Source organism: Ammospiza nelsoni, chromosome 2 (genome assembly GCF_027579445.1).
Source record: "Ammospiza nelsoni isolate bAmmNel1 chromosome 2, bAmmNel1.pri, whole genome shotgun sequence".
Lineage (NCBI taxonomy): Eukaryota > Metazoa > Chordata > Aves > Passeriformes > Passerellidae > Ammospiza > Ammospiza nelsoni.
In genome coordinates this window covers 74,902,631-74,923,915 of record NC_080634.1, presented here as the reverse complement: position 1 = coordinate 74,923,915, position 21,285 = coordinate 74,902,631, and the positions used below count along the sequence as shown (strand labels likewise).

The window sequence follows — 21,285 nt, the reverse complement described above, 5'->3', positions numbered from 1 at the left end:
AGTTCCCCTCAGTCAATGTTTCTGTCTCAACATGTATGTAAACCTTAGTTACAGTAGATAAATATCATGGTGACAGTGAACATTGTTCCTATAAATATGGTAGTATTCGAATAAGTTTTATTTAGACAGCTGTGTAATTTTCAAAATTAGTGTATACATTTGACAGATTTCAATTGGAAATTCTCAAATATCTTTTCAACCTACAGATACACATCAAATATTATATTACTGAATAAATTTAAATAATAGGGCCTGAAAATACCTCTGCAAGAACTCTTTTTGAAAGCTATTTAATTCAAACACGATTGGACTTTTGGTAAACCAATTTTTTAAAGTTTTACTTCTAAACCACTGACCAACTATTGAATGTAATCTGTGATAGACTGGAAGGATTGCTGGCTTGAAAACTTCCATGAATGTGTGTGGGAGAAGGGCCAAGGTCAGGCCTTGCCTTTGGTGAGGCAGTGCCCTGCACACGCCACGTTCTCCAGGCCTGCACCCCATCCCTGCAGTGGCCACCAGTCCCTGGCACAGCAGGGGCAATGCTCCACACCTGCCCCTGGAGCCCCTGTCCCAGCTCCTGAGTGGCCAAATGACCAAAGCCCCACCTGGGGGCAGGGCCCAGGAAAGCCAAAGGGTGTTAAACACAGGAGATGCTGCAAGCACATGTCTTGACCCTGCTGCCTCCTGGAACGTCTACCAGCTGAACACCTTTGGAAACAGGAGTGGTAGCTATACTTGTTCTTTTCTATACCTTCTCTGTCTTTTTTTCTGTTTCATCTCCTAATTCTCTCCTGAAGATTTAAGTAACTTAAAATCAGATGGGCATGGAGTTTGCTGAGTTGAATGGTCTGAGTTAATGCTTTGTGAAATATTGTATGTTGATTTAATGTTGCTCTAAACTTTTGCCGAATTTCTCTGATTTTCCAATGAAGTTCTTTTTGTTGTTTTGAGCTCTTAGGAGTATTGTGTCATTATTTCTCCCACGTGTGTAACTCTGAGTGCACGAAAAACCTTAAGCCCTTTTAAGAGGCTTGTCTAGTAAGGTTTTTTGGGTCCTTACAGTTAGCTCCATAGTGGAAAAAAATACTATCCTGATGAAGTTTTGAGGCACTTCACTTACAAACTCCATTTTTTGGAGGGGACAAGGGATAGTTTAGATATTTTTATTGTCTATGTACTTCTATAAATAGATGAAGATAATGAAAGAGACTATTCTTTTATCTCTTCACCTTTCCATCATCTATATCTCAGCTCATGTGTTAGTAGAGAGAAGATGACAGAAATGTGATTTTTAAATTGATGTTCCCAAAAAATTCTAGATCTACTTTTTTTCTTCTGATTTAAATATGGCTGTGTAACTGTTTTCTAAATGGGACTTATTAATTATTTTTCAGCCTAAATTAAGCATAAATAATGATTCTCAGTGGAAGGCAACATTCAGAGTGGGCATACCATTTTTTTGTGAGATAGATATATTCCATATTTTGCTATAAATTTTAATCAAGTCATCTATAAGGTAGCTATAATTACTTCAGTTGCAACAAAACATCATAAAAATCATGCTTAAGATATCTCGTTAGAAGACTTTTTTTACCAACTATTTAGAACAACTTTTTTTGGGTTGTGCCTCTTTGGAACTAACAGTTTTTAATTATGTAGATGTAAACATCACTGATTGCACCTACTCCCACTTACATACCCTGTTTTTCTTTTCCAACCAGTGAAATTCAGTTCCTTTTTACTTAATATTGACTTTCCCTTCCATGCATTGACAGGAATGTTTCTGTTAGACACTCTCACAGCTTTTATATTTAGTTGCTAAAAGGCAGAACAGTAGATGAGCTTCAGCTGTGAAATTCACTATTTCCATATGGAGCGCTCACTGCTCTATTTGCTAAAAGCAAAATTCATTGCAGAATTAAGGCACTTGTAAGTTCTGGGCTGTAACACCCAGGGTTTAAGTTCCAAGACAGAGTTAAGAACTAAAAATTGTGAATAAAATATTGTAGATTCTTACACATTATGAGAAAATCTAATATCTCATAAAAATCTTACACAGGATAAAAAATTACTAACAATGAAATCTATGTGTCCAAAACATTTCTCATGTTAAGAATTGTTAGTGTTCTTGATGACTTGAAGTTGAGGGGAAGGAGCCTTCAGTAGCTGGAAAATACAGCAAATATATTTCAACAGTTTATTTCTTAAATGAAAAAAGATCATTCTTGTCATACACATTTCTTGGTATTTTGAACTACAGTATAATTCTTTTCCTTTCTCAGAAATGTTGTATCATAATTTAAAAAGTGTTTCAAATTTAACATCTCAAACCTCTCTAAACTCTGCTTGCTATTCCATTAGGAAAAAAAGAAGTCCACCACAGTAATCTCAAACAAGCATTTTATCCCAGAGCCTTCAGACTATTAGATGTTCTATACTATTGCATAAAATAAAGTTTCTTAATCTCTAATTCCAAGAAGTTTATAAATTGATTGTGTAACTTTTGCTGGTGATATATAGTCATGGTATTAATTAAGTTGTATTCTATATCCTGCAAAAGAAAAATCACAGGAAAAAAGTTCTGACCTCAGGGAATAGTCATTTAGTTATTCATTTCAAAAAGTGAGACTTCCTTTCCCTTCTTTTTATTGCATGCAAATTTTTGCCTCTTTATTGTTACTCTGCAGAAAATACTGAAAAAAACAAACCATGCAAGAGCAACTCATCTAGCTCCAGGCTGCATTTTGTACCTCCCTGAATACTCTTTCTCTGCATTAACTGTGACACTCTGGGAATAATAACCTGTTGAATGAAATTGCTGTGAAGTGCTCTCCTGACTTCCACTTTTGCCGTTCTCCCTCATAAACTGCATCAACTGTTACGACTTTGTGGTAGCTGTGGTGATTCCTGAAGGGATGTGGGAGTATATGATTGAATGGCACCTAATTTTGTCTGAGTAATTTAATTCACAGCTCTTGGAACTGATGAACATGGTATTGCATAACCTAAAGGTCAGTAAGTGAAGAGTAAAATACAAAGATTGAGGTGCAAAGAGAAGTTCATAAAGGTCCACCTCTAAAAGGGCAGATGTGCACACTTCTCCAAATCATGGGCGGTTTTGTGATGTTTTTATTAAAAAAAGAAATATAACTAATTCAAGCAGCTACATTTCAGAAGCATATCTAACCTCCAAAATAAGAAAAATATGTAAATAGTCATCTATAACAATATGAGGAGAACATGTAATAGCTCAATCAAGTTATAGATCCAAAATTATACAAGCTACCATTCTTATTTGCTCAGCTGACTGATTAGCTGAATAGTTTGGTGGTGCAAATACACCATACACTATGTTTATACAGACAAATAAAAAACCATCTGAGTTCCTTACAAAATACATTAAATTTAACTGATTAGGAGTGTAAAAGCAGAAGGGCTGTGATAGGCAGTAAAAATCTGTAGAAATGCTTAATTATATCCGTTAACTTTCCCCCAAATGAGTGTAACTTTTTTTGATTCTGTGTCCTGAGTTTTGTGTGTACATTTAAGAAGCATAGGAGAAAGCAAAAGGACGAGAAAATGGTCATATAAAAGATGTAGTCACTGTATTTTCTCTATCAGTAATGATTTCTATGTAACACAAATATAACTTTTTGAAGCCTATGTGCATCTTTAAACAGCAACTTTGAATTTGTATAAAAGATACTAATTAATTGGTCTATTGTTTCAATATTTCCGAGCAAATTCCTTTTTGATAGCAAGGAGGAATTTTCTACATAGTAATAAAAGATGATACAGATAAATATAGTGTGAAATGATAGTGTGTTATCTTTTTGTTTGACAGGAAATGACAAATCTTTCGGGCCTAATATCTTTGAGCCATTGCACAGTAAAAAGGAGAGCAACTCAGTTTTGTACATATCACTTTACTCAGCTAAATTTGATGGTTAAATTCTCTTTAGCAAACCAATAATTTAAATAATAGCCAAATTATAGTTACATGACATTAAATTTGGTGTATTATTTTTTTTATTTGTATAAATAATTTTGAATGCTGCAATAAGTAACATGTCTTCCAAAAAATAAGACATTGAAAGTGAAATACATGTGGAACTTTGCAGTAATTTCCAGGTTTTGGTATTTTGTTTCACCTGTTTTCCACACTAGAAGGTTTAACAAGCTTAACAAAAACAATTTTATTTTACACTTCTATATCAAAAGATATACACAGTTTTCATGCCACAGTTTCCAGTTTGTGATATGCAATTTTATAAAACATAAAACAGCTTTTAGTTGAAGATTAAGCAGCAATCTCAGTTTGTCACAGGCTCTCTGTGTGACCTTCCTTAAATTCCTTATGCCAGTTGGAGGAAGGACTTTAACCACCTCATGAGCTTTAAACCAAAGTTTGGAGTTTATTTACTATTCATTATTCTTTGTTTCTTCTGTTTGAACTATTTCATTAATCCAAAAGAGGGTTGCAGAAACTAATGTGACTTAGGTGATCAATCACTCAGAGTGAGTGGTAAAGAGCCATTATAAACAACTCAAGGACAACTGTCAGCAGTTCAAGTGTTTGACATATCTTTGTTTCTTTTTGACCAAGCTTGCCTCGGGTGTTTTTGCTCTTTGCTTGCATATGTTTAGAGTCTGAATCTCACAATTTTTCCGATCTGGCGTCAGGATTTAGCATATCACACTGTTCCTTCTCCTTTTACCAGTGAAGTTTGATACTAGAATTCCTTCCTTTTGAGAACTGTTGGCTGATAATATGGAGTTGTACTTGATTGCGCATTAGGCTGGGAACTCTCTTAATTCCCCTTTCTGAGTTCTTGCTTATGTTCTAGCTGCTGCTTTGGGCTAAAGAATCAATGACTCCATGCTTCAGGCAGTCCAGAAACCAGACTCTAGAACTTGTTTTTTTATTTTTTTTTTGGTTACCTAATATTCTATCATTATCAGTGTCTACTGATTTCAAATGTCAGACAATAAAACATTTCTAGAAGGGCTTTTATTTGGCAGTAGAAACCATCCCATCTTCTTTTCTGACATTATTTCCAACTGTCCCTTATTTATTTCATCAGACATGCTTCTGTATCACAACCTAGCTAAGCCATTGGCGTAATCCTAAAAAAACCGCACCTCTATATAACATAATTTAATGATTTTTTTAATAATGACTTTATTTTTAGAAAATTGAACTACTCTTTTCAGCTATTCAACAAAAGATTAAAAGCTATTTCTTGTAAATGTTGCTTCCAATAAATAGTCAGTCTGGCTTTAAGAATACTATTTACATAAGGAAAATGAACTAAAATAAAATTAAAGGTGTCAAACTTGTCCGTGAAAATAATCTAATTTTGAGTTATGTCTTTGTAAACTTCCAACATCCTTTTGCAGGATTCATCAACATAATCAACTTTTAAAAGAAATAAAATAAATTGAAAAATTATTGGAAGTAAACTTACTTCTCTCCTTGTTGGCAAGCTGTTCATTACAAAACTGCAGAAAATTATTTTTCTCCTCTACCTTTTAACCTTCTTTAATTTTTTTTTTAAATCTAGAACTTTTTTCCAGGGTAATGAGAAGGAAAATATTGTACAGGTAGATATGTACTTCCTTCCATTCTTGATTCTATAAACCTTGTTTACTTAAGTCATTAGGCTAAGTAAAAATTTCACATTCATTTTAATTCCAAAATATATTTTTTATACAGTCTTATAATTTGTGGGGGATTTTTGTTTGTTTTGGGTTTTTTTTGTTTTGATTTTGTTGGTTTTTTTGTTTGTTTTGTTTCTTTCTTGGGGTTTGTTTGTTTTCTTTTTTTTTTTTTTGTGTGGACTTTTTAGGTACACATGACATGATTAGGCCACCTATGACAAAGAGGTTTGCTTTTGAGTACAGGACCTACCTCTAGGACTATAAATAATTTTCTCCAGCATGTCATTTCCACAGTGATTATACAAAGAACAGAAATGGTTCTAATTTTGCAGGACAAAATTATTTTTCAAAACAGTCATAGGCATCAAGGATTTTTCAAAGAACTAACTTGATTCTTAAAATCAAGTCTTAGTGCTGTACACTAAAATGGCTGCTCTATTTGCAGATTTCAAGTAGTTGCCATTTCCAGTCTGTGAAGGTTAGTTTTCTTCAAGCCTAAATGAATTTTAAAAAATAGATATGTAAAAAAAGAACAGTATTTTCACAGTACCTTTTTCTGGTTCTCAGTAAGCTCTACAGTGAGCGCCCTGATTATTCATCACAGTTCTGCAGTAGAGCACTGTAATCACTGCCTGAAAAGCTATAGTTATATACTTGTAGCACAAATAAGCAAGAAAACAGCTGATGCCTCAGCAATGGCAGAAAATTAAACAAAAAGTCAGAATCAAGGAAGAGAAACAAACAAGTTTGGAATTCAGAGAAGGAAATTCTTTTCTGTAGCTAAAGGTTCTTGGAAGCGTTTGTTGTGATATTGCCTCTCTCCACTACTTTGGATTTTTTTAATGAACATTTCATTTTAAAAAACAAAATAATTTCTCTGATATATAATATAGTGTCAGGAATAAAGGAGGAAAGAAGAAAACAGGAAAGAGAGGTACATTAAAATCATGGTGCAAATTTGTGGTAAATTAAGTAAAGTTTTGCTGATAGCTTGTTCCTAAAAACCGTTTCCTCAGAGAGTAACCTTGGGAGGTGTCCCTGCTCAGGGAGAGATCCTGGCGTGCAGCCTGGAGCTGTGCAGGAAAGCTCAGTGGGCTCTCGCTGTCCACTGTTTATGGAAGAAGACGATTAATTTATAGTCATATTTGCATAACAATAATGATGATCATTTCTTCCATGTGTGACTTGGGTCAGACCTTGACCAGCATTATGGTTTGTAGGCTCATTGCTCCTGTTGTACCTTGGATTTTGTGTTATCTGTCTCCCCCAAACTTGCTTTGAGGTTCTGTTATGAACACCACTGTCACAGGGAGACACACAATACTTGCTCTTGAAAACAAATTCCTTTCAGAACTGAGGTCCTCAGAGAATTTCCTATCAGTTTTCCAACAGCTCTGAGCCTACTGCAGCACATACAGCTCTGCAAACTCTCCTTCAGGGAAGTGACACTTCAGCAGTGACTTGCAAGCTTATAAAAAACTTACTTTTTATTATTTGTGGCAGAAAAACACAGATGAAACATAATTTACATGCCCGTAATCTGTTAATTGTTTAGTTATATCTGGAATTACGGTTTTGTGATTCTGCAGTTTAGTATGCAAACATAAAAAAATTTTATTTTTAAAAAAGATTGTGAAATGAAGATGGAATTTCGGAAGAGTATCTTGTCTCGGGAGACTGACTGGTGAAGAACTTTTGAAATTTGTCTTGGAGTTTCTTGCCCTGTTAATGTAGTCAACCATAGCCAATGTGTTATCCATCATCCTAGGGTTATGCGTGTCAGAACTTCAAGGAGGAATACATGGCAGATTTGAAAGAGTCATTCTTTATTCAGGATAATCACACAGTGAATGACAACAGCTTCACTCCACCCCTGCAGATGCCCAATGTATTTTATACTGCTTGCAACAGGAGCATTTTCACCTTGCAAATAAAGGCTTAATATGGGTGAATATATTGCATTAGCTCAGCTACGCTGTTAAAAAAATCACTCCATTTCTTTTTCTCATACCTGGACTGAAAAGCAGAGCAGCATCTCCTTTTTAAGCTTAATAACATGATGTGTTTTCCTTTTTTTGCATGATCTTAAAGGTTTTTTCCTACTTTGATTCTGTGATATTACTTTCATTGTAATTATGATTTGCACAATAGCATATAGGTGTGCATGTACATACATATATATATAATACTTTATGTACGTATGTCTGTATATATATCAACATATACATATAACATACTCCTTAATACACACCATATGTAAAACACTTAGCTTGCTCGTGATCTGTTTTAAAAGAGCAGCCTGAGTCATTCATTGTTTACTGTTGAGACAAAAAGGAGACTGAAAATTAATTTTTTATATGATTGTCTTTCCTTGAGTCTAAAATGGAATAAAAGCTATGCTTTGGATAAAAATTTTGCATATTTGACACCTGCTAAAAGATGAACTGGACTCCATTGTCTGAAAAGGCAAAGCAATATAGGGACATGCTCTTCATTTTTTCTGTTATACCATATTTTATAACATACTACAGCAAATAACTCTATGCCCCTTCCATGATTTTTCTAGCTATGCACTGGAAGAGGAAAATAAACTTTCCTCTTTCAAGCTCTTAATCATATCTCCTCTTTCTGCTAATAATGTAGGGGAACTTCAATAGTGAAGCAAATGGAAAAAAGTATTTACTCGGGTGGTTCACTACTGAAAGCTAATTTAGCATTTCATCAAATACAGATAGAGAGGTGGTGACCTTAGCTGGTTAACCAATTTGCTTTCTTTTAAAACTTCAGCTGCAGATATGATTTTTTTTTCTTACTTTTATTAAATTCCTGTATTTCTTGTTTTGTGATCTCAATCAATAATATGAACTTGAAGTCTGAAAAGGTCATAACAAATATTCTGTACATTTCCATATCTGAAAACACTCTGCTAATGCTCTCGCTGACCCATTAGTAAGGTCAAGTTGTTCCCTTTTCATAACAACAAGTACCTCATTTCTAAGGAAGTGTGTTCTTTCATTTTTAATGCAACTTGACAGTTTTGGCAGGGAAGGATAATGACAGTGTAAAATAGCTTTCAAAAAAGTTCAAAGACTAAAAAAAGATATATACATGCTACATAGCTTTTGAACTGTTCAAGAAATTGAAACGAACTAACTTATTTATGGTGCTGTATGAATGCAGATAATATGCATCTGGTATCAAAAGGATGAGACCCTCAAAGGTTAGTTACAGGAAATTAAAGCTGTCTTTGGTAATTAAAGCAGATTATGCTTACTCATTGAAAAGAAGTATTTGAGCTGACCATTTCAACACGTTCGTGCTTGTTGTTAACTTCCCTCGTCCTAACTCATGTTACTGACGCTTAAATCTAAATGTTATGGATCTGGGGAGTAATCAATATATTCACTTTGCACACGTAGTGGTGCAACCCTGGCCAACAACCCAGCACCACACAAGTGCTCACTCAGTACCACCCACAGTGAGATGGAGGGAGAATCAGATGGGCAAAAGTGAGAAAACTTGTGGGTTGAGATACACCTAGTTTAAAACTAAAAAAAAAAAAAAAAGTGAGCCAACAAAGTGAGAGGAACAAGCCAGTCACTTTTTATAAGACTGAATGTCTCCACTCCAGTTTTAGAATTCTGCAAACTTTTTTGCTGCGCAAAGCTTCAGAAAATGACATCTACTCTGAATATTGCTTTCCCCTATTAAAATACCTGATGCAATTTTATATAAACACTTCTCATCTCTAGCTATGTGTCAGTCAAACTGCAAGATTTCACTCTGATTTTACTTGATTTAGTCATCCTTGGCACCTTTGTTAAAAAACTTTGCATCTACCAATGTAAAATGTTATTCTTACATTCAAATTCCCAACTGTCATAGAACACAAAGAAATGCTAAATCGTGAAATTCTGATTTTTTTTAATGTAGACAGCTGTACACACAACTCATGAACAAATGAAAACACAAGAATTTTCAGCATTACCAGATAAAAAAGACATATTTCAGGAAATTGTTCTGAAATTTAGGCTATCCTACAAAAAATTATGCTGAAAGAACTGTTATGTTTAGTAGAAAACATTTTAGGTGAAGTGTGGAATTGCTACTTTATCTCCATGAATTCAGTAAGCCAAGTTTAATCTATGAAAGTTCAAATGAAATCACTACTATGATCATAAGAATAAAGGATGGAGGTAAAAATCATTCATTTTTTAATCATTCATAACTTTTAATCTTTTTTTACCTCCACTTTTACATATTCAAGTTTTCAATTTAAGATAAAATATTTTAAAATGTACATGTTTAAAAAGGAATAAGTATCGGGTACAGAATCTACATTCGTATGTTAAGCAAAAAAATGAAGTGCACTAGTTTCTCTCTACATCACAGTGGGTGGGATGATCAGAATTTTATGCATAGAATAGAGATGAACCTTTTTTTTTTGAACATGAATTTGTTTTTGTGTCTGGGCTTTGAACTCCCTCATAAACTTAAAGCCTTGGATTTACTCTGGATAAAGCAAAAAAGTTGTATTTCTTCAAATATTACTTTTAAGGTGTAATATTAAAGATATTTTGTAAGTTCTGATATAATAATGTGATTTTACTCAGATTTTTGAGATTATAGAATAATAAAATCACAGAACTGTAGAGTAGAATAGAATAGTACAATTAATTTGGTTCGGAATAGATATCCTGAGATCATTTCCTCACATTCTGTCACTGGGAGAACAGACTGACCCCCACCTTGCTACAGCCTCCTTTCAGGTAGTGGTGCAGAGTGATAAGATCCACCCTGAGCATCCTTTTGTTCAGATTAAAAAAACAACCTCCCTCCTCCTTGTGAAACCTGTACGCCAGACCCTTCACCGATTTTTTGATCTTCTTTAAACATGACTAATACACAATCACTTGTTATTTGATGAGATGCAGACTGATTGCAGTATTGCAAATGTCAAAACAATTTGTTCTGTAGAGGAATCTCTAACCTCAGACCTAGTAGGAAAAACAGTACATAGAGAGTATTAGAAACAGAGAGAGAAACACTTCTGTCAAAATAATCTGAACATTTTTTTTGTGTCATTTCAAAGAATACACCGTAGAATACACTTTGACATATCTTTACTGCTTTCTGATTGGAAAAGCAAGAGAACTTTATTGAAAATGATGCAGTTCTGATTAATTATTGATTGGAGCAAGTATAACAGCGGCCTACTGGACATATGGGTGAACTACAGGTGTGTTAGAATGGTATGCAATTGGTAATGTCAGTCCCATCAGATGCTGCAGGAATTCTGTGTTTGGCAGAAGAAACCTATGCTCTCTTCCCTGCAGGAGCTAATTACTTGTGGAATAGTAGCTCCAGACAACTTTGAAATTCCCATCTAAAAGTATTTGGCAATTCAGCAACAAATATTTTGACTTTTATTTGAGTAATTACTTCTGCTGGGTCAAATTCTAAAGCTTTCCCTGGTTAATGTTCTGTAACTTGCTTTGCCACTCTAGATATGAATATTGCTATCTGAATCTTTAACTGGCATTGTGTTGTTGAATAAGACATTCATTATGTGAAGGTAAACAGAAAAAATTATTCCCTCATTTAATTTTTTGGATTTATTTTAAAAAGAGTATTGATTGAGAAAGGAATAAAACTTTTAAATGTTTGTCAACTCTTTATTTATTGTTACAGGTGCCTTTTCTGATCTCAAAGAATTTGGAACTGAAAAAAATACTTTCAGAATTCTATTTATCATGCAGGTAATTTTTTGACCTATTTTCTTAAATCACTTTTTGTTTTCATCTTCACCTTTACCTGAACCACTAGAACAAATGTAACCTCCTTAAAGTAGGAAATAAACTAATAAAAAAGCTAAATCTACCTTCTTAATGCTTACTGTATTTTAGTATAGATGGACCTAAGTCAAGCTAGACTTCAGGGTTTCTGAAGTGGCAACATATTGCTAGAAGCAACTTTCTCCTTGTATTTCTGTCTCAGCTTGGAACAAGTTATACACTGTACCTCAAAGAGAAAATGCTTTTACAAGGTTTCCAGCCCCAGAGGGGCTAAAATCTCTACAGCAGTTTAGAAAATACAGGCACATAGAGACAGTATGAATAAAAAGAATTGGTGGACACCTGGTTCCTGGTCCACTTTGACCCATCTCCTGAGCCCATGACAAGTGGGATGCATTTCATCAATGTTCATGGGAGCTCTGAAATCCAACCTAAAGTAGCACCTAGACCTTTTAAAGCCTAGAAACATCTATACAGCATCCAGTTGATTGTTTTAAGGTATGGTTTGTATTGGTGATTAAAATAACATTTAAGGCAGTCACAGTGAGACAAAATCTTAGGGACTGAGCTCTTAGGGAGTCCAGGGCACAAGTCTTGCCTTTCAGAAGAGGGACCTAAATATCAGGCAACAGTGTGAGGCTTGTGCAGGGTAAAGGCGTTCTTCTTATGTACCACTTAAGTCTGGACCAAAAGATATCTCCAAGAAGATTCTGATACAAATCCTTACAAGTACATATCTCGATGCTAAGGTTTAAATTTGCACGTGAATTTGCCTTTAATCATGCAAGCTGCCTATAAGATGCATAATAAGACAGGACAATTTAAAACATGGCAATTTTGTGCTGAGAATAGCTACCAAAATTATTTAAGATAAGAACACGAGGGAAATAGAATTACAATTTTTACCTGACATCGTGAACTCTGCAATAACAAAGACAGGGTGAGTGAAGTAATTGAAGAAATTACAGGTGTGTCTCTATGTCATAGATTGGCCACCTGGGGGTAAATATTTTAATTTCTTATGGAAAATAAACACTTAAAGCTATGATAAAAAAATCATGCATTTTGCCCAATTAGCTAGAACAGGAGTTGGCAGGCTTCAGTGATGTGCAGTGCAAATTCCAATTCTGTAAGTTACCACATACACCTGCACATAGACAGGAGCTATCATAGTGTCTACAGAGGTCTCATGACTTTTAGAAGCAGAGAGAAATTCTAGGATACTCCAGGACATCTCAAATGGCACTTATTTTGTTTAAGCAACTGGATCATACTTCAGACTTTTTCTAGTTATTAAGAAAAGCCAGATGAATCAGCTCAAATATAGATATTTACAACTCAGTTGGACACCTCAGGTTAAAAAAATTGAATTTCACTTCACAACTATCACTGGAGTGTGTGAAGGCCTCACACTGAGTTCAATCAGGGCACTTAAAGCCTCTTTGAGCACTTAGGGTGTGGACAGTCTACTCCAATACGTTACTGTCTCTTTTTAACAGAGCATGTTTTCCTACGTGTTTATATTTTCATTGTGGCATGCTGGCATCCCAGTTAAGGCACGTTTACAGAGCCCAGACTCATGACATGGCAGGTAAAGAAGCCTGATGATTGAGGTTTTGTTTTGGTTTGGTTTGGATTTTTTTTTTTTAATTTAGTTTATTCAGAAGAGATAAAAATTGTGCTAAACTTGTCATTTTAGAGATGGGCACACTTACAACTGGAGTTGTAGACATGTGTGGAGTAAATATACCCACTGTGTAAGGCAGCATCCAAGCAGTTACTTTGAAGATCTCATGCTGGCCTGATTAACAAAAGAATCAGATAGTTACCTGAGAAGCTTTATAGAATTTAACTCTGACTTCATTAACACCCTGTTTGAAAATATCTGTGCATGCACAGATGTTGCCACTGAAATTTGTCCATGTCCTAGAATTTTTGAACTACTTACTCTCAGGTTTTATTCATGAAAGTTCAAAAACTTTAAGAGGAAGTTGTGAGCACAAGATAAATTGGAACAAAATATTGTCTATCTTAAAATTGAATGTCTCTAATTAATTTTCTGTACAATCTCCTTTATTTAATTATGGACAAATCAGACTGATCTTGGTAATCTGAAATTTAATTGAGAAGCAGAGAATCCTGAGAATGACTTAAGCAAAAAACATTAATCAAGAGACAAGATCAAATAAGAAAAAAGTAAAAAAAATATAAGCTGAGAATAAAAAATGACCATCTCTTCCTCATTGACTACTGGGATTTAATGTAGCTAATAGTAGATATCTTGAGATGCTTCTATACTGTAAGACAAACATACAGCTTGTGTGTTTTACCAGACCACCTGGTTGTCCAGACTTATTTGCATGTACTGCAGCTCCTGTTTATGCCAGGAAAAAAAAAAGAATCACCTTAGGAATAAAATTCCTGATGTTTTATGCAGCAGTCATGTTTTTTCTCAGTTACTATCCTCTCCTTATTTTGTTTTATGACACAAAATATTGTTTGGAAAAACTCTTAGACATGGAACATGTTGTTGAGTTAACCACACTTTCTCTTAATTTTTAGTCAGCATTTACTGGCTTTAATCAAAGGAAGGTTCTGAGTTGCAAAAGTACCACTCTCTTATCACGGTTTCTCAGAGCAGCTCCTGATGTGACACTTCCCTTAGTCTTAGTATTAAATGTTTAAATACACTTGGGAGTTTTCTCTGAGAAACCTGATCAAAAGAGATTTAAATGGAAAAATTAACTTCTCTTTTAATTTCTTATTATTTTTCTACTCGTAAAAACTAGTAATACCAATAATGACCAAAGTTCAGAAATACACAATTGTTGCTCATGTTTGCCCACTTTAGGACAAAACAATTGTTGCTAATAGGATGAGAAATTAACTTAAAATATGATTAACATATCTAAGAATGATTATCTAAGAAGCAAATTAGAAAAAAATGTTTGGAGTATGTAAAATGCAAAATTCAAAAATAAAAAGTTTTGTAATTAAAAAATATTTATTTCTATAATTAAATCAGAATTCCCAAGAAGCTGAAAAATTTTGTCATGGAAGGTGTGCTACAAACACTGGTTAATTACAAATTCAGGCTGATAAAATTGGCAAATCAATGAAAATTCCATTTCCTTTTGGCATGCTTATTCAAAATAATTTTAAAAATTATTCTGCAGATATTTTTTTTTTAATTTGGAAGGGTTTTCTTTTTTCCCTTATTATATTTTAAAAGGCAAAAAGTTAGCTTTTTGTTCCACGACAGTATAAGTGAGTTTGTTATATCCTGAGCAGCTGTGACTGTTCTCTGAAAGCTTTTGACAGTGCATCCCAGTACGGACTAAACTGCATTCTGCTAAGTATTACTAGGGATAATAGTAATAAGAGATTGATTTTTTTTTTCTTTAGGCAGAGTACAGTGCAAACAACTCTAAAAAGTCAGCCTGGTTCTTCTTACTGTAAGCTTGAAATGTTTTGCTACAAAGCTGATAAAAATTCATGACAGCTACCACACTGCTTACAGATTTCAGCCTGGCATATTCAAGGCAGAATAAAAGTCCACCTTCTCAAGTGGGAGGAGTGAGGGAGCAGTTATTCTCTATCGCTGTGTAAGGATGCTTATATATCTTGGGGACATTCTTGCCATGTTTGGCATACATTTATATCTCATTTGAAAAGGGCTTTTGAAATGAAATTCCTGTTTGCTTTTTAGAAATTTTATTGTAGTATATCTGCAGTCCCTATAAAATATTTTTAATCCTGAAAAAATACTGCTTATTAATGGAGGGATAAATTCTCCCATAAAAATAATTAATTTTTCTTGCCTTTAGCCCATTTCATACTTATTTTGATTTTTTCTTCTTTTACATTTAAGGAAATAAATTGAACATTTCTAACCAGCTTCTTCAAAAGCATTATTTAGTATGTGTTTTTCACTGTCATTTGATAAGAAGCAACTGCTTCCTTAAATTAAACAAATCCTGTTTCTTGCTTTGTTGAGATTTTTTCCTTACTCGTGGTTTTTTGCTCAGTATGTCCCATTGCTTATTAGGATGCAAGAAAAAAGTTTGTCAGACTAACTCTTCTAGAGACCATACAGTATTCTAGAAGTGAAAAAGCTCTTTGTACTTTATTTTTCTATGGCTGTTTATTGCTAGGAATATGGTCTTGACAGTAAAACGACCTGTATTTTTATTAGATTATGTTTAATATTTTAATAAAGACTGGATAATATTAGACAACTTCTAATAATAAAATATCTATTTATTTCAAAATAATAAAATATATATTTAGCTTTAAAATGCTGTAATGCTACTACTCTGACTACTACTACTATTATTATTATTAAATTTAGAAAAAGCATATAGTCCTAAGTTACCATTTTGAATAGTTCAAAATATGAAACCATGCTGTGGATATAGGGCCTTGTTCAGATACAAAATCAATGTAAATTACATAAAGATTTTGTTGTACCACAGTATACAATGAAGTAGAGAGGTAAGACTAAAAGGGCAGGATTCAGCAGTCCGCACGTGGATATTTAGTGTCATTTGAGGTCTCTCGGGTTGTCAAGGATATTCGTATAAGTTTGACAAATACAACAGACTCATGACTCTTTATCTAATCCAAGTATGGTCAGGTGAAACATTGGAGATCACCAAAACCAAAGAGAAGACCTCTCTATTAGCAGCTGAACCCTACCCTTGGTAAGCATTCTGGTGAGTTCTTACAAGGGAAAGAAGTTGAATGACAGTAAAACACAGAAACTCTTCTTTAAAATGTTGCCTATTCTAACACACTAAAGTACTTGAAAATGACCCATGTGTAACCTTCAGTAGTTACACACAGGCCAAATTTAAGATTCTGTAGGTGAGCGTGGTGTCCAAGCACCCATCAGAATCAGTAGAATGACAACGGACTGCATGAAACCTATACAGCTGAGCCTACCCCAAAATGAGTCATGTGGAGTGGGATTCCATTCTCTGCATGCAGGCACCCCCCAATGTCTTGGCACCATGAGGTATCTTTCTTCTCGGTAGTTGTTAGAGTGATGTCTGTGTTTTGGATTCGGGATGGGAATAGTACTGCTGTTTTGTTTTTCGCTAAGTTGTGTTTATCCTAAGTCAAGGACTTTCTTTCCCCTTCCTCTGCCAGTGAGGAGCTACACAAAAGAAACTGGAGGGAGCATAGTTGGGACAGGCGCCCTGAACTGTCCAAAGAGATAATTCATGCCACAGAAGGTCATGCCCAGTATATAAACTGGGAGAGGAGTTACTGAGAAACATGGCCAGTCTGTGTGTGGGTAGAGGGGACTGGCATCAGTCAGCAGGCGGTGGACAGCGCTTGTTTGTTTCCTTTTTATTATCATTACTCTTATTTTTTACAGTTATGATTGCATTTTGCTTTATTTTCAGTTATTAAATTGTTCTTATCTTAACATACAAGCTTTATTTCAATCCTCTTCCCCATTCAAACAGGGTGGGGGGAGAGAGGAAGGGATTGAGTGAGTGGCTGTGTTGAGCTTAGTTTTCAGCTGGACTTAGTTCACAACAACATCTAATGCCTATTTGCAAAGCATATTATTGAAATAATATTGCAAGTGTTAGAAAGCTAATCTGTGGCTTCTGTGTTGAAAGCATTTCTATTTCTATTTACGAAGCACAGCAACTTTCTGGGAGAGTCATATTCCAGGATAATTAAGGTATTAACTTAAGGCACCCAGCTAAATATAACTATTTAATTTGGTAACTTATTTTATGGGACTTAATTATATTTTCACATAGTTGATGTTGACAAGATTATTAACTAGCTCTATTTGTTTGGCAAGCAGAATGGGTGAACCTTTAATGTATCATGGGTTGAACTAATTTTCTGAAGTAACTCCACACTGTGTCTTACTTTTCTGGAAGTCAATTATTTAAAATTTTAAAATATATTCACTACAGTTTGGTTTCTACTAATCTACTACTTAGTTTCTGTCTTAAACCACCTGTCCTCAAAAATATACATCTTTCTAAAACAATAAAGTGGTAAGTTAGATCATAAAGGATCAATACATAGTTTCTCCTGATATTTTTGTAACGCACAGTATTTTCGTCTCTGATAATATTAACTTGTCCTATTCTTGCAATCTTCTGGGTCTTCCTTGATTCCAACTTTTTATTTTAATTGTTTTGCAATGTTAACTTTTTGAGTTTGTGCTTGTTCTTTTTCTATATTCCATCAACTAAGACATGAAGATTCTCAAGAAAATATGATATTGTAGTAGCATACTAGAACTAGAATTCTGCCTAACTCTCACTAAAGTAGGATAATTAAGGTTATTGATGTTAAGTCCTTATATTTGATTCTTTAACAATATATGAATAAATAGTAGTTCTTTACACTGTTCATGTGCTTGTATAAGATTGTTATTGTTTATTCTTTATCATTATAACATTTAAATTTTTTTCTTTAAAAAAATCCACTTTTTACTTTTAATTTACAATTTTCAAATAACATTTCAAAGTAAAAGCTAGAAACTCCTGCTTAGGATTTCATACATGCTGAGTATTTTTTTTTAAATGTCATGTCTTCATTAGTGATATGTTTAGGAAAAATTAATTCAAGCAATTAAGTTTTACATAGTATTTTATTTATCTCTATTTCATCTTACTTTTTTACTTACTATGTTGACTCATTGTTACTAAATTTTTGGAAACATTTGAGAGTTCTATAAAAATCAGGATTGAATGTGCAGAAATTTATTTTAAAGTACTGAACTGAATCACATTTCAGTTCATCACTGACTTGCACATGTGGGACATAGAATTTTGGCTGTCTTAAGGGGTAATGAATAGGAAGGAGTGTGAGTGCTCTGAGCTTTCCATATCTTGCAATTAATAGGTCATACAGATAGCTCTACTTTCCAATATCTTTTTGCACAGATTTGCAAGAGGTAATTATAGCCTATAAATAAACAAAAAGTAGGTTTAAAATGTACTTAGAACTTACACTAATCCAACACAGTCATTGGAACAGTTAAATGTAAAATAGGAAATTAAAATATTTAAGAATATTAACGTCAGCAGAACAAGACAGAAAATATGTTGCAATTAGATACAGAAATAAAAGATTTGAGTCTAATTTTAGCAAATGATGATGATACAAGGAATTAATCTAAACTCTGAAAGAGGAATCCAGGAAGCTATTTTGCAAAAGTAATTTTGCTGCACTATTATTATTATACAAATATACTGTGTTGATCTTTATTTATCTGCATTTTTCTCCAGTTGTGTTTGTAAAAAATGTTGATCATTCTTGCTGCTTTGGGGATACTGAATCAACTTGGGGCTGAAATTGGACTTTGAGATAGTAATGTCTCAAAGTGTTTACAAATGCATTTTCTTATTGTTAACAAAAGCAGCATCTCCCTATGGCAGATAAAAAGTACCAGTTTAGCCTTGTAGATGGAATATTCAATGAGGTTGTAAATCTGCAATTTGGACTGATTATATGTGGAACTCAAAGAATTTTAATCTCTTTAACAATTAAGTGCCTGAACAATGTTCATATATCAGCTATGGCAGAAGGCAGCTTGTTAATAAGAGAATATCCTTTCCACCCCTTCCATATGACCTTGTAAAGTATTTTCCAGTCAAATAAGTTTCTTGAAGCCTTCTCTTTTGAGACATTTGAAACAGAAACAGACAAAGCTGAGAAAACAGGAGAGCAAAATAGCTTACTGACTATAAGATTTGAGGTTATGTGTAGTGCCAAGAAGTAAATCTGTGACCACATAAACAAAATTATCATTATATCTGTTGTGATGCTAAGACAGTTTGTAATGATATTAGTAGAAATATTGTTTTATTCCCCTGCTCTTTAATTTATGATTTTTTTGTCCATACTCATTTTTTCTGATGTATGCTCTTTTAGTTAGGAATCCTCTAGCTTTGATTTTATAAGATAATAGGTGGAAACTTTTTGTTAATAAGGTCATGTTGTGTTTCACAGTTTGGAAGAACATTTTTTTTGTGTTTTACCAGGCTGTTTTAAAGTATTTTTCACAAAGTCCTTGATGAAGTCTGGCCTCACCCTGGCTTCACAGAATGTCTGATGATGACCACAAGTCTATTGGGCCATTTAGTTCACTTAGTAGATCACCTTACTGTGCCCATGGCAACTTCGATGCAGCCTCCAAGTGCTAGTGGCTAAAAGCCAAACTGCAGCAATAATTACAGCAGCAGGAGCCGCAGCATCAGAAGGCACTGAGGTAACATCTGCAACTTGCTTTTTTCCAGGATACCTAGTCTAAGGAAGATCAGTCAATTTAAACATAGAAAGCAGGAGGAAAAAAAAAAGGCTCTGTGAAGAGTCTAAAAGAAATAACAATACGAATTAGGTCCAAGATGGCATAACTGACAGGCAGTAAGCTCTACCTTTTGTCTGATGTTTAAAGAAGCCCAGCCTTGTTTTCTCCATACAACCATTCCTGTCTTCATGGAGCTTCTTATTAAAAGGTGACTAGAATCTGATAAATGGAATGTTTAGTGCTGTAATAGTCATGCTTTCAGTACAAATATTGTGTAATAGTCCAAGTGACTCTATTAATCTGTTTGAAATCAAGAAAATAATGTCAAAAGATATAAATTAATTTACCTACATAAAGCTTTAATTTACTAAATGTCTCTTCAATTTGACCCTGTCACTCTAGCTTGCAAACTCTGTATTTCTGGTTTCTACAAAAGATCATCACACTAATTAAACTTTTTTAAAGTGTTTTGCTTTGTCTAAAAATATCACATGTATCTTTTGAAGTGATATTTTATTTCTTTTTTTCTGGCTGTTTGTCTCTTCCATAGGAGAAAACTTGCTAAAATTTCAAGAATGAATAAATCTCAGTCAAAGAAATAAAACCACAGGTATGCAAACACAATGAAAACACACAAATTATTGGGTTTTTTAATATTCAAGTACATGTTATTAAGAAAAAGAATATCGTAATCTCTGTGAGAGTTATGCCTTTCAGTATAGACAAGTATAATTCATTCATGTGAGTTCAAAGCTTTATTTAGAAGGAGAGGAAATTACATCATTGAAATAATTACAACTGAGTAGTTTAAACTCAGTTTAAATCCATTAACATATTCTTTAGAAGACAATATCAGCTCCAAGTGTTAAATAATGAAACTTAGGATAGCTCTGGTATACGTTTATTAAGTAGGATCACACTGAATGAACATGGTTCTCTGACAAGTGATTGCAGAGGCATAGTATATATACAGCTTCAGGAAAAAAAAAGAAAAATTAAAACAAAACAAAACCAAAAAAAAAACAAAAAACAAACCCACCAACCAACCAAACAAACAAACAAACAAAAAAAATGGAAAAAAAAGCAAGACCGGGTATCTGTGCCTGGAAGGGAGATTCCTTAAGTAGCTTCCTAAGTGCCACACTATTGAGAAGGGATGCAAAAGTAAATAATGAGCCATGTAAGGGATGACTCTTAGTGGAGCCTGTAGAAGAGACGCAAAGATCATATAATTCAGAATTGGGTAGTGGGAAATCATCACGGGCTGTTAGACTGAAGCTGAAGGGAATGCTCTTCTACTTAGGATAAATTTCTTAGTTGAAGAAACTAGCGCTCTCAGCTCTCAAGTACTAATAATTTTGCCTCACTTCACAAACAACAAACTAGAATTGGATCTAACATATGTCCCAAAACTCTTCAAAGCTTGGAACACTGACAATAATAATGAAAGCAAAAGTGAATCCCCAAAGCAAAACTTAAAAATCACAAAAATCACAAAGCATTTGTACAGTGATTAGCTTTTAAGTTTCACTCTCA

General features: G+C 34.0%; 1 long non-coding RNA gene across 2 annotated transcripts; it reads left to right on the top strand.

Moving 5' to 3' along the window:
- The first annotated feature begins 629 nt into the window (after positions 1-629).
- On the top strand, positions 630-20,174 carry LOC132070360 (uncharacterized). Of its 2 annotated transcripts, none has more exons than XR_009417960.1 (3): positions 630-728; positions 11,356-11,423; positions 14,865-15,078. It is a non-coding gene; the product is annotated as an uncharacterized LOC132070360 (long non-coding RNA). The 2 variants fall into 2 exon arrangements; XR_009417959.1 differs by lacking the exon at positions 14,865-15,078 and adding an exon at positions 19,739-20,174 and having other exon boundaries at positions 690-728.
- Positions 20,175-21,285: the final 1,111 nt, after the last annotated feature.